The sequence below is a fragment of the Cnephaeus nilssonii genome, assembly GCF_951640355.1.
Source record: "Cnephaeus nilssonii genome assembly, chromosome: 5".
NCBI lineage: Eukaryota > Metazoa > Chordata > Mammalia > Chiroptera > Vespertilionidae > Cnephaeus > Cnephaeus nilssonii.
Window position 1 is genome coordinate 14,649,149 of NC_137076.1, and position 14,298 is coordinate 14,663,446.

Consider the following 14,298-nt stretch of genomic DNA (forward strand, 5'->3'; position numbering starts at 1 on the left):
TATTATATAGGATATACACTGAGTGGCCAGATTATTATGCGTTCAGAGATCATAATAATCTGGCCACTCAGTGTATATGCATAATAGTTCTTACCTCTTTCAGCCCAAGAAGAGCTTCAGAATCGGCACCAGGGGTCAAAATGAACCACAGTCTGTCCAGTTATGATGGCTGCCTCTGGCCACCACACCCAGAGACTTTCATTTAATTATTTTTTCCCTCAGAGACTTACAATGGCCCCAATTCTCTGCTCTGCTATCAGCCCTTAAGGATCACCTCCTGAAAGTCACAATTTACCCAAGCAGCCACTGTGCATCCATATCCCATAGGTTTCTCCTAACCTTTCAAAGAGCAATTTGTATTTTCAACCTGTCTCACCTCTTGGGTAATGAAGTAGATGAGCTTACCACCCACTGTGTACGTTAGCTGTTCCTTTTTCTGTACTAAATGCTTCCTTTTCAAGTGCCAAGAGTTCCCTGCAGTTCTGCCTCCCAGGATTTGAAGACCAAGACTGTGTTTGAACATTTGTACTCCTAGTGATTTGAAAGACTTTGCTCATTCCTTATCTCCTTCTCCCATCCTTCACTGGCTGCTCCCTCTCTCCCTCCCATGCCTTCTATTTGACCATTTTAGTGGCCCCTTTCGGCAGCACTGGAAACTGAGGACAGTGCCTCCGACTGTGTAGCAACTGTGATATACTTGTCTGAGTTGTCTTCCCAAATTACCCAGGATTCTGTCTGCCAAGGCCCAGCCAAAGCACAGGCCTGCCAGGAGGCCACCTGCCCCCTCTGTGCTCTCACACAATCTCTCAGGGCCAGCTTGGATTTCTCCCCACAGAGTGGGGGGAAGTAGGAGCCTTTCTATCCGAGAAAGGATTCCCCCATCAGCTGATTATCTGGGGTTTCATCTCAATCTTTGTAGAATAAAAAGTCTAAAATGGAGCCCCAAGCACTTTAATCTAGAGGTGAACAGAGAAAGGGGTCCTTCTGTGGCTTTGCTTATTGCTGTCTCTAAGCACTTCCTTGTCAAACACAAAATATTTGGCACCAAAAGTTCTAATTTTGAAAGCCACCTTGTCAAAAGCCTTTGAAAGACTGAATGCAATTTCATTTCCCACTCATTTATTTACCTCCTCAAAGAACTGTAACCAATTAAGGAGGCAGAACGGCACTTACGGAAGTCCCACTTCCTCTCTCTCAGAGGGCGGCAGAGCGAGTGCTGGAGAGCCCTGGCTCAGAATCACACAGAACTGGGCTTGATTTTTCCCTTTGCCACTTACTAACCATGTGCCCTTGGGCAGGTTACTCAATCTTCCTAAGCCTCAGTTTTCTCGTCTTTAAAGTGGGAATAATAGTGGTGATCTCTATGTTGGCTATGGAATTAAATGAAGTAAAATATATGAAATGGTTGGAATCTAATACAATAGGGCTCAACTAATGGTAGCTGTTATTTGTTTGATAATCTTTACTTGAGGAGTACATCAATTCGTACATCCAGGGTTCACTTTATACGGAAAGGCATTTATTTAGTGGTAAACTCCTTGGCTGTTAGTACAGTTAATGAAATATTTTATTCATGAATTCAGCACACGCATCTATCTCATGTATGTAGAGATCCCAGGCCTGGTGATAGAAGCAAGTATACCAAAAACTAATATAATGTAACAAACAAGTCTTTAACACAGGCATTCTCTCAAGGAACTAATTCACATTCTTTCCAATCAAGTCTTTGGCCAAAAGATGTAGATGTTCCCAACATAACTCTAGAAATGTATCCATAGGTAGGGGTAGCTCAAAACCCTCCCCTTCCCACAAACATCGATCCAGAGACATAGAAGCATGGAATAGACTGTGGAATCACAGAGGGAAGATGAGGGAGGGTTGGAAGAGATCAATTAAAGAACTTGTATGCATATATGCATAACCCATGGGCACAAATAATAGGGTGGTGAAAGCCCGGGGGAAGAGGGAGGGGCAGTCTAGAAGAGGTCAATTTGGGGGGGGGGGGTGAATATAGATAATAATTTCAACAATAAAGATTTTTTTAAAAAACCCTCCCCTTCCCAATTTATTAATATTCTTTTATATTTAAAGAATCACATGGGGGGGGGGGCTGCCAATAGTGTATTCATTCAAACCTATGTATTTTGGTAAAAATTCTTAAATACAAGCCTGCCAATCTCTGGGACTCACTAAAACTAGTTGTAAAGTATATCTAGAATGTCCTGTTCGTTTTGAGGGTGATTGGAAGTGGGAAAGATGTGTTAAATCTATCCAATACCTGGAAAGATTTGTACTGTGACCATCATCAGATTCTCCACCTGAGCTTTTCCAGAAATTAAAAAAAATCATTTTATGGGTTTGGAGAATAGCATTGAATACACACACACACACACACACACACACACACACACAACACACACAAATTTTTCCCTAACAAATATCTTGTTTGCAGCTGACCAGTCACATTCAGTGGGTTTCTCTCAAATGAAAATATTTCCTTGAAATTGGAAGAAGACTTAGAAATCACATGGCAGTATTCTCTTGATTCATTTTTTTTTCTTTCCCCATCCAATGTACCCCTAGGAAAGCTCAACAGTGCCTACCTCCTTGAGCATTCCCGTGGGGGTTGGGCAAGAGGAGAAGACCACCATTTTCAGCTTCACAGGATGAGATGTGTCACAGAGTCGGGCCCCTCTTATGGATGAGCAGGGCAGTGGAAAGAAAGGCCCCAGACAAAGACACACCAGGTCATTGTACCCACTTATGCCTTGTTTAGCACCCCAGAAAAAGACAGAAACCCCCACACACAATGCTTACAAATCAGAGTGCCTCAAATCCACAAGTATTGGTTTTATGCTTTTAATAGTTATGATATCTCACACACCAAGTCTTAATTGTTCTTTGTAGTTCTCTTAACCCTCTATCAGATGAACCCTTAATATTGTGTAGTAACCCGTTCTTTCTCCTAACAGCCCTTCGGGACAGGAGGTCATTAGATGATCTCCTCCCACCTTGTGTGAGAAGAATCGGAGGCCCAGTCATTTAGCTTAAACCTTCACCTTCCCACCAGCCCTTCTGGGTTCCCCAGCATTTCCTCCAGGCCTTGATAGCCTCTTGCTTCTTCAAGCAGGACATGCCATGCCATCTAAAATGCTTCTGTCTCTGCCTAACAGCCCCATTCTGCTCAGCATCTCCTTATTGGGTAGCGTGACCGTGGCTCCACCCACCTGAACTGGGGCCAAATCTCCTGGTGACCAGCACCAGCTCCAAAAGGCTGAGCCACCAGCCTAGCCACTCACCCCCATCTGGCTGGGCTTGGTCACCCCAAACAAGTGTGAAAACACCACCTTTGCAGGCCTGAATCCGAAAGAAATTGGAAACCTGCTGTTAGCTCCATTCCCACTCTCTTCTCATGTTTGCTGTTATTTTTTAACACGTTTTTTTTTTTTCCTCATAAAAGCACTATCCTCTTCCCCAGAGCTTGCCTGTAGCAAAGGCATGGTCTGTACAACTGCAATTATTTCAGAGAACAGATGGAGTGAGGAGCAGAAAGTCTGTTAATAGTAATAGAAATGCTACATGTTAACCTGGACAGCACACGATGACAGTCCCATGACTACCCGTTCTGTTCCCACCAGCTGGGCAACCAAAGTAGGAATGAGATATTCACAAACACAGCCATCAGCCACGTAGCCACCTAAAGTTAGAACTCAAATTCCTTCACACTAGGGGCCTTGGCGACTGCCGTGGCTCAGGCCGAGAGCAGAGGAAGCCGGCCCACAGCTCAGCGCCAGGCCTAGCAGAATTGCCCTAGCTCTGGTTCAAATGCCAAGGCCTCCTGGGCTGGCTGAGGCCCAGACCCAGCTTCTAGGCAAACACGGGCCCTAGCAGGGAGCCAATCCAACCAGCACTTCATAGCCATGCTCTGGGGAGGAAACATTAGGTCTGGCTGGGCTGACCTTGACTTCCTGGGAGGCAGTGGGTGAGTGAGAGGCCTGGCTCAGGAGCCAGAGGCTTCGGCTCCCCCAGGCCAAGGTCCAGCAGGACAAAGGCAAGTCTCTGTGCTGAGTGTTGGACCGTCAGTCGGGAGCAGCAATACAAAGGGCTTGCCCAGCTCTGGGACCAAAAATTTCTTCCCCCTTCCAGAACACGAAAAGAAAACAATGTCTTATCTTGACAGAGGAAATGGGTACATTTATTTCAACAAGTATTTCTTAAGCGCCTACTGTGTGCGAGAAAATATGCCAGGCCCTTTAGGAACAACAAAGAAATAATTGTCCCTACCTTCAAGAAAATGACAATCTAATAAGAGGGACCAAGAGAGGCCCACATGGAACCGGGCGCATAGCAGAGCATGGTAAGTGCCCAGCGAAGGTTCCAATGGCAAGGACAGCGTGTCTTGTCCAAGGGGCTTGGAAGACGTCCTCGTGGAGGGGGTGGGTGGCATTTGAGATGTGTCTTGAAGAATGGGATGGACTGTCTGGTGGGCACAGAGGTGGGGAAGCAGAATCACACTTGAGGTCAGAACCGTCCCAGTCTGTGTGGGCATGCGTGAGGTGTCTGTGGGATCAGCTGGCGGGCTGGTTGAAAGCAAGCTATAGGAGGCCTCCAATGCCAGGTCACAGAGTTTATAGTTAAGTCAAAAGTCTGTGGAGAGCTGTTCCTCAGAAAGACGATCGGCCGCTGTGTGCTTGCAAGAGCCAATTCTGTGACCTCATGTGGGTAGCGTGGATGGGCCATGGTGTGAATATTTACTCATGAAAATGAGCTAGCACTGCAGATCTGGGAGCGTGTTTGTTTCTTTATTTCTTTGTTTTCTAAAGAACTTGCTTACCAAGACACCCTGGATTACTCTAATAGAAGCCAGCGCAAATGAGTAGAAAGGGAGGTAGACAGGTCATGGGCCGATTGGGAGGCTGTTGAAATAGTAGAGAGAGACAAGAGCTAGTTCAGACATCACCCAAGGGGTCAGAGAGAATGAGAACGGTGAGAATAGGCTCCAGAAAATGGATTGAGAAAGAATCGAACGTGATTGGAGAGGGAAGCGTCAACAGATGACTCATATTTTGAATATGGGTGACAAAATGGTAGTGCCATTCCTAGAAACAGGTAAGTCAGAGGAGGAACTGGTAGTGCCATACCTAGAAACAGGTAAGTCAGAGGAGGAACAGATGTGAGTGTAGCTTTTGGAGGTAGAATTATTCATCTGATAACGAATTAAAGAAAGGATCCACACCTGATGTTTCTCATATGCTCCCCTTCCCCTTTCCCTTTCTTTAGTTTCCTTTTTCTCCTCCCTCCTAGGCAGAATGAATAATAAAACATTCCTCACCTGACATGCGTGCATTTCTACTGCCTGCTTGGCTGTGTATGAGGCTTTGAGATTTAAACACGTCCCTCAGCTTTATTAAAGCCAGGAAAGTTGCAGTGGGCCAGAGGGACAGAGTGCAGGCTCTGGGGAGGGGGTAGAATACTGTGAACTTGGCAGGATTTGAACTCACCACTCACTGCTCCAGTCCCCTTGGCATGCAGCCAGAACCGCGGAGCCAGGCGATAGCATTCCTTCCCCCAGACATCTTGAGTGGGCAGATGCTACGGAGCGACCGTCATCCCCAGAGGACTGGGCAGCGCAGTGGCATAAGGCATTGGATTCAGAGATGCTGGCACATGTTGCCAATAAGTTCATCCTTGCAGTATGTATGTTTTAAATTACACGAGTGCCCAAGAGACCTAGGTGTGGAGGAACTGGCAACACGCAAACAAAAACCATAGTGTTGTGAATAAGAGTCAAGCCCAATTCTGTCCCTCTACCTCCTGACCTGTGCCTGCCCTTCTCTGCAGGGAGAAGAGGGAGGAATTGGGAGACAAGGGACATGGTTTTAAGTCCCCGAGAAGCCTTTCACTTGCTCACAATGACTGGCATTTATTGACCACTTAGTACGTGCTGGGTGCTATTCTGAGCCATTTATGAACTCAATGTGCATAACACTCTAAAAGCATGATGATGGTTATAATCTCTATTTTATACAGTGATCCTAAGGCTCAGAGAGCTTAGGCAACTTGCCCAAGGTTGCACAGTAACTAGATAGGATTCACATCACTAAAGTATATGGCCTTAGACAGATTCTCTGATCCTTCTAAGCCTCCATTTTTCCATCTGTAGACTCAGAATAATAACCTCTATTTAGGAGATTTTTTTTCTATAGTGACCCCTTGTTTCCAGTAATGTGACTCTTGTCCACATCAAATTATGGCCTTCACTGACTCAGACCCATATCACCTGCCACCTCTGACCACAACATCTGGCCCCTGCTGAATCATACTTTATTCTTATGCTGACCTTCTCTAGATAGAAGTACCCCCACTGCCACTCACACTCTGCCCCGGAGTGTTTTGTCCCTCCCCTGTGTCCCCATAGCCCCTTATGTAGGTCTCCCCAGCATGTCACACTGTAGTGTTGTTTACGGATCTGCTGTTGGTTTGTGAACCATGCCAGGGCATCTTTGCACAGACTGAGTGTAGGATGTTGGGCCGGGGAGCTGAACTCATTGAAGAAATGGGGATCTTCAGGCTGAACAAAAGGTGAGGACTGCCTTCCAATGCGTGAGAGGCTATCATGTGCCAGGAAGGCAGCACTTGCTCTAGGCAGTTCTCAAAGAAAGAACAGGAACAAGTGTGAGCTTCAAGGGGCAGTGTTTGACCCCATGAGATGTGGCCTAGCTGGGCTTGAATGAGTCGCATTCACAGGGAATGGGGGACACCCCTTGGTGGGAGTGCCATGTCCATGCTGGGTGGGTGCTGACTAGGTTTGCAGTAAAGGAAATGCGGCCCCAATTTCCTCCACTGATCCAGGATTCTGTGATCTGTCCCACTCCCAGGCAAGCTCAGTCGCCCGGCCCACTGTCTCTGTGTGCTCCATTGTCCCCAGCCTGCACTGGGGATGCGAGGAGCTCCGTCTCTCGAGCTCCAGGCACTGGAGACAGGCCTTCTGGAGGGAGTCTGCTGGCCATTAAGGTAACTGCTATTCCAGGAACCAACACCGAGGCCATTTGTTCACAGTAGCAAAACTTGACCCATGGACATTGCTTCACAGTCTGAAAAATACTCCCACGCTTTTAACTCGTTTTCTTTTTAGAATAACCCTGATGTATGAGACATAAATTATTGCCATTTTGCAGACAGTAAACCGCCCCTTGGTGAGAGTGAATAGCCTCGCCCCAAACGCTCAGCCTATTCAGGAACCATTCAGGCCAGGATCCAGGCCCTCTGTCCTGTACTTGTCATCTTTCCACGACATCGGGTGCCTTTCTGAAGAGCAGCCTCTGGCACTCACTTGCCAAAACCAGCACAGAAAACTGAAGTGTGCGTCAAGTAGGAATGTGTTTGGGTGCGAGGAAGAAAAGTCCCTACCACAGGGACTTGAGGGCTTTATTTGTTTGATGCAACAGCAAGTCTAGGGGCTGGCAATCCTGGGTGGATTCAGCTGCTCCAGGACCCGGGTTCTTTCCATCTTTCTGTTTCACCATCCTTAATACATAGGCCTTCAACCTTATAATTGTCCCCTCTTGGTCACAGGATGGCTGCTGTACACCCAACATCACATCCATATTCCAGACAGGAAGAAGGGAATGGGTGAAGGGACAAAAGGCAACAACAGTTTTCTCCTAGAGAGTCTTTGTCCTTTGTTCAGGAGGAGATCCCTTCCTGGGGACTTTCTCCTACATCTTCTAGGCCAGAACGTGGCCTCCCCTCGGTGCAAGGAAGGCTGGGAGATCCAGTACTGCAGCTTTCCAGCCTCTGTAGTAGAGGAAGGCAAGGAGGAAGGGTAGCGGATCCACAGTGACTACACCACACCTCTGCCCCAAATGTGTCAAAGCGTGACATGAGCCCCAGCTCCCGGGTCAACGTGCCTCTGTCCACACAGCCCAGGAAGTGTCTTTGTCTGCAGCTATGGAGAGAGAGGATGGCCTCCTGGATGCCAGCCTGAAATGTGAGTCTGTCCTCGGAAAGGAAAGGCTTTAGGCTCAAGGGGCACCACCGACTGCATCCTGGTGGGACCATCAGCCCTGGTGAGGAGCAGCTGTTACACTCAGCCTCCCCCAGGAAGAAGGCTCTTAACTAGATTTCCCATGCAGAACTTTGTGGGGGAGGTTCAAACACAACCAACCCACCATAGGCTAAATTTGTATGCCAACCAACATCATAATGAATAGTGGGAGCGGAGGGTGACTTCAGCTTCTCGATTCGGTGCCCAAGGCCCTTAATCTTCAGAGCCCAGGCACAAGGGACCCCAGCTGAGGTCGTGGAAGCCTGTCCCCTTTATGTAGAGGGCACCTGGTCTTCCCCAAGAGTGCACTAAGCAGGAGGAGAAACCTGGGTTTCAGTCAGTAGTAGTGGATTTGGTTGGGGACTTTCAGGAACCAGACTTGAGGACTGTAGATCTCGCCCGTAACTCTACATTAGTGTCACCTGGGGAAACTTCCAGATTGACACCAATGCCTGGGCCCCACTTTAGATCCCTTAAGTCAAGGGTCCAGTTTTGGTAGCTTTGAAAATCTCCCCTGGTGCTTCTAATATTGAGGCAGGGAATAAGAACTACTGCCTGGAAGAGATTGGCTCTCCACTCAACTTGACCATGAACCTTAACCTTATCAGGCCAGCTCAATTTCTCATTCAAGGATATGTGAGTGCTGTAGGCAACAAACCACATACATAATCATATCAGAAACTAGAGAAATACAAAGCCAGACACTCTCAAGTTTCCTGCGGTCTCCAAGTGAGCTGGATGAAATATCTGAGTCACAAGGAGGTTCTAAAATGCACGTGGGGTTGTTTTAATTGGAAAAGGTAAGACACACAGATGGACACGGTGGCCATGAAGGAAGAAGGACCTGTAACTCACAGGTCCCCAGAAACAGGAGTCATGGCAGCCACACAGGGTTACACCGGGAAGCACCCGGGTCGGTCACGAGGGGAAAGCATGGGTGAGGGCCTTTATCATGATTTTTGTGGGAAGCAATGGGCGAGGCAGGATTAGCAGGATAGGTAAGTCTAGGATTGACTGGTTTGAATAATTCTGGTGGACTCTGGGGCAGAGGGGCTGCCCCTAGTTGTCAGGCTCCTGGCCCTGGGATCATTATGTCAGGGAGATAGTGGCTCAGCCGGATCATAGAGGTGATGCAGGGTGTAGGGTGTGGACTGGTGGGTTTGCATTTGAAGAGCCTGCTCTCAGGGGAGCATTTGCTGTCTCTAGAAACGGGCAGCCTCTCCAGGGTCAGCAAGGCCCTATGTCAAAGCATCAGAAAACAAAATACATGATTAATACAGGTCCCACCTTCTCAGTACTTCTAGGACTTGAGACTCTCCGCAGGCATCCTGTCACATCTGTCCAAAGCATACTTTCACTCCTTCCCTCTGGGAAAGAAAGCTACGCACAGACTCCTCTCATGGCAAGGTGGGGGGACGTCTCGGAGCCTCTGTAGCGTTCACCTGCACGTCAGGAAAGGCCCTCTGCCCGGGCACTGCTGAGGTGCAGAGAGGGTTCCGTGAGATTTTGTAACCTACCCATTGTTTCTATGTACCTTAAAAAACTCTGGGGATCAACATACAGAAACATGTATGTCAATTTTATAGGCAAAAATGAGATTTTATTTTTATAATTTGCATATCTTTGAAATCAAACGTTTGTGCTTTTATTGATCATTTGCATTTCTTATTTTATGAATTGTCTATCCATGTCTATTTTTCCATTGGGTTATTACTCTTTTTCTTTTTCTTTTTAATTAATTAATTTTTGTTCTAAGATACTTGAATCTTTATTGTTGAAAGTATTACATATGTCCCCCCTTTTCCCAGCCCTCCCCCTCCCCCTAACCCCCCGCCATTACTCATTTTCTTATTGACCTAAAAGCTACTTTATATAGTAAGGATATTAATCCTTTTTCATAGGTCTTGTAAATACTTTCTTCCAGCTTATTATCTTTGAATTTTATTTTGTTTTATTTGTCATAGAAAAGTTTCAAAATTATATCTAGTTAAATTTATTAGTCTTTTCCTTCATGCCATTTACTGTTAACAGTTTGGTGTATACTATGCATTGCAAATATATTTATAAGTATATATATAGTTAAATATATAAAGTTTTCCTGCACATTTTAGATTATATTATATAAATTATTCTGAAATTTACTCATTTCAATTACTAGTATAATTGTGAATATTTCCCATATCCTATATAATAAAAGGCTAATATGCAAATTGTCGCCATGGGTGAGAGTTAGATGTGCACCTACCACCAGGGGGCAGCGCGGAACATGGCGGGTGTTGGTGATGCGGCGCTGGCAGGGGGTGGCAGTGGAGGCGCTGCCGGTCCCGATGGGCCTTGACGAGAGCAGGACTGTGGCAGGATGGTGGAGCAGGTGAGCAGATGGCGCCAGGCCAAGGTGGGTGCAAGCGGGGGGCCCTGATCGCCCCGCCGGTCGCCCCACAAATTGGCCCTGATCACCAGCCAAGCCTAGGGACCCTACCTGTGCATGAATTTCATGCATCGGGCCTCTAGTTAAAATATAAAGCTCTAACTCTAATGTGGTATTCCATTATAGGAACTACTATAATTTTATTGAATCCGTTTTTAATTTCTTTTTAATTTTCACATTTAAATTTGGACATTTTGGGGGTTGAGAGAATTAGAGACTGAAGTTTATTTATTCCACGTGTTGAACCAATTGTCTCAATAGTACTTGTAAAATAATCTATCCTTTCCCCACTGAACTGAAATAACTTAATCATATATTAAATATCATACATTGATAACATATTAAATACCCCTAAATATACCATATTTAGAACATTGATTTCTCTCTAGATTTTCTATTTTGCTTCATTTGCTTATTTATTCCATAATCAGAACAACATGGTTGTAATTATTTTAGTTTATAATATATTTTAATGTCTACAAAGTCAACATTATCCCATTTCGTTTTTTTCAATACTGCCTTGGCTAATGTTTTCTCTGCATTTATTCTGAACTTTAGAATCATTCTATGAAGTTCCCAGAATATCTATTTAGAGTTTTGATTGGAATTGTGTTAAACTAACTAATTAATTAAAGAACTAGTGACATAATTTGCTAATGATTATTTCAGTTTAAAAGCATAGTATGTCTCTCTCCATCTCATCAAGTTTTGTTTTTATATACACTTAGTAATGTTTTTGTTTTCTGTGTAAGTCTTGCATTTTTTCCTCAAGTTCATTCCTAGATATTTTATATTTTTATTAAAATTTTAAATAAAAATTTAAAAGTATATTTTCTAACAGTCCATTATTATTATCTGTAGGAAATACTCATTTTTGTGTTCATTTTGTAACAACTCACTTTACTTAATATTAGTTTAATTGTTTTCAGCTAATTTTTGTGGATTTCTCATATAGACAATCATGTCATTTGCAAAAAAATATAATAATAACTAATTTTTCTAATATTTTCATCTTTTTATTCTTTTCTTCTGAGTTCTTGGAGATTTTCTTGGGTTTATCTTCATATTCCCTGATTTAATTTTCTATAGTATATAATATGTGGTTCACTGCTTCTTTTGGATCTTAATATTCAACAATCATTTTTCTCTAAAATACTCATCTTTGGAAAGTTGCCAAACTTTCTCCCACTTGTCAAAACCAATGGTCCTTATCCCTTGATGGCTCTGTTATACAGACCCGATCCCCACTGCTTCCTGGAACTTCCTTTTCTCTTGGCATCCATGCCACTGTGCTCCCTGGTTCTCCTCTCCCTCTAACTGTCTCCTCCTCAGTCTCTCCGTCCTCCCTTCTGAGTTCCCAAGTTCCACTCTAGTTATTCTTCTGTTCTCACTCTACAAGCTCTCACTGACAATCTCATCCACCCCCATGCCCACCACCCACAGGCCAGGTTTTGAGAGAGTTCCAGCCTCATGGTTCCATTTAAGGTGCATCCCTGCCTGGATGTTTTAACACCAAACCCACTGTCTCCCAAATGTGTTACTCCTACTATTCACAGTGCCATCGTCCACCCAGTTGTCCAAGGTAGAACCTCAGCAGCATCCTAGACATCTCCCTCTCCCGTGTGTGTCTGCCCTATCCAGTCACTTCATGCTGTTGACTCAATGGTACAAATGCCTCTCCTCTCCTCTCCTCTCCTCTCCTCTCCTCTCCTCTCCTCTCCTCTCCTCTCCTCTCCTCTCCTCTCCTCTCCTCTCTCTCTCTCACTACTACTTGACTTTTCAGGCATTCAGGATCTCCAGAGCATCCCAGTTGTCTTTTTTCCCACTCTAGTTTTAGTCTTTTACTCATCCTTGTCACATGCCTTCCCAAAACACATTTAGTCATGCCAGTTGTTTGTTCAAACAATTTCAGTGGCTTCTGTTGCAAAACAAATTCCAAACGACTTAGGACAGATAGGTCTTTCTGCTATGTGGTTCCAATAACCCTTCCACCTTTTCACCTGCCATTCCTTCTAGACATGCTATGCTCCAGCACACCAAGACTCTCGCCATCCCCCAGTCAGCTTTGCACAGCCCCTTCCCTTTGCATATAGAGTGCTTTTCCTGATGAACTTTGTCCTTCAAGATCAAGTTCAAAAGACAATTCCACGAAGCCTTCCTGGACTCCTGAGGTGGAGAGGTTTAGGATCCCTCCTCTGTGCTCTATCTGATAAATGTTCCTTTACTCAGGCACTTTGCATGGGACTGCAGTTATGTCTATCTTTCCCTCCAGATCAAGAGGAGGCCCAGGACTCCTCTATCTATCTTGCTCACTTCTCACTCTCGTGCACCCTTCTCTCCAGCATACTCACCAGTCTAAGTTTCTATTCAAGTTAAACCCAACTACCACTTATTCCATGCCTGCATTGAACAGTTAAAAAGCACCCATCTGGGACATGTAATATTACCCAGTAACCTTACTATATACCTGTGGTATATTCAGCTTCTCACCTTCCAGCTATTTCTCACTATTTTATACCTTCCTCTCTGTCTTCAAACTTCCTAAAATTCCTCTTCCCCTGATGACCTTGCAACTAATTCACTGAGAAAATACAAGCAACCAGAAGACAATTTCCTCACTCCCTACCACCACATCTTCCAATTCCCTGTATCCTCTGCTCCCACCAAAGGCCCAGCTCTCCACTTTTTCTCTGTGTCCTGTCCCCTCCCACTTCCCAGTCTTGGCTCTTGCTATGGTCTCCTTTTTCTTCTCTAGCATATATATCTCTCTTTCTACTGGATCATTTCCATTGGCCTGCAAGCCTGCCTCACTGTCATCTGTCTCTTAAAATACAAGAATAAAAATAAAGAAGGTCTCTTGACTCTTCCTCCCTACTAATGAGAACCACTCTGTTTCAGCTGTTCTTCATACCAAAACTTTTCAAAAATCATCTTTAATAACTATCTCCAATTCCTCATCTCCCACCGCATCTCCAATCAAACCTCAGTCCTTTCTACTCCACTGAAACTGGTCTTGCCAAGATAACAGTGGTCTTCTAGTTATCAAATCACGTTGTCACAACTGTGTCCTCAGCTTGCTCTACCTTTCAGCTGCATTAGACACAGCTGACCACTTCCTCCTTCTTAAAAGACTTCCTGTCTCAAATTTCATGATACCTACTATTCAGGTGTGCCCCCTATCTCACTGGTCTCCTTTGTTCAATTTTCCTTCTCTTCTCTTCTCTTCTCTTCTCTTCTCTTCTCTTCTCTTCTCTTCTCTTCTCTTCTCTTCTCAGTGTTAGAGTTCAGTCATAAGATCTCTTTTCTTCTCCATGTCTGATCTTTCCATGAATAATTTCATTGGATTATATGGATTTAGGTTCAACCATGTGTTAATGACTACCAAATTTATATATCCGGTCCAGAACTCTCCCCCAAACTCCAGACTATGACTTATATACTTGTCCTCTAAGAAGCATTTCTAACTTAATATGTCTAAAACAGAACTCTTGATGTTCCCTTTCAAACATTCTTCTCTCCAAGTCTTCTCTATGTCATTAAATAGTACCATTCTCCCAGTTGCTCAAGCCAAAAACCCAGGTATCATCCTTGATTTCTCTTTCCCCACCCCTTCCTCACTGCTCTACTATCTAGTTCATCAGCAAATCCCTTGGATTCTACCTGAAAATACTTCCCTAATCCATCTACCTGCTTCTATCTCCATTGCTGCCATCCTAGTCCAAGATGCCACCATCCCGCACTACACTATTGCAGTAGCCTCCAAACTGGCCTTCTGGCATCCTCTCTTGCTTCCTGCCGACCATTTATTCTCCACACAGCCACC

At 44.8% G+C, this 14,298-nt stretch overlaps 1 protein-coding gene across 1 annotated transcript in view; it reads left to right on the forward strand.

Annotated features, from left to right (window-relative positions):
• Nucleotides 1-14,298, forward strand: part of PEBP4 (phosphatidylethanolamine binding protein 4) — a gene marked incomplete at both ends in the record, with an annotated part of 193,604 nt that overhangs the window by 85,561 nt on the left and 93,745 nt on the right. The window lies entirely within an intron of this gene.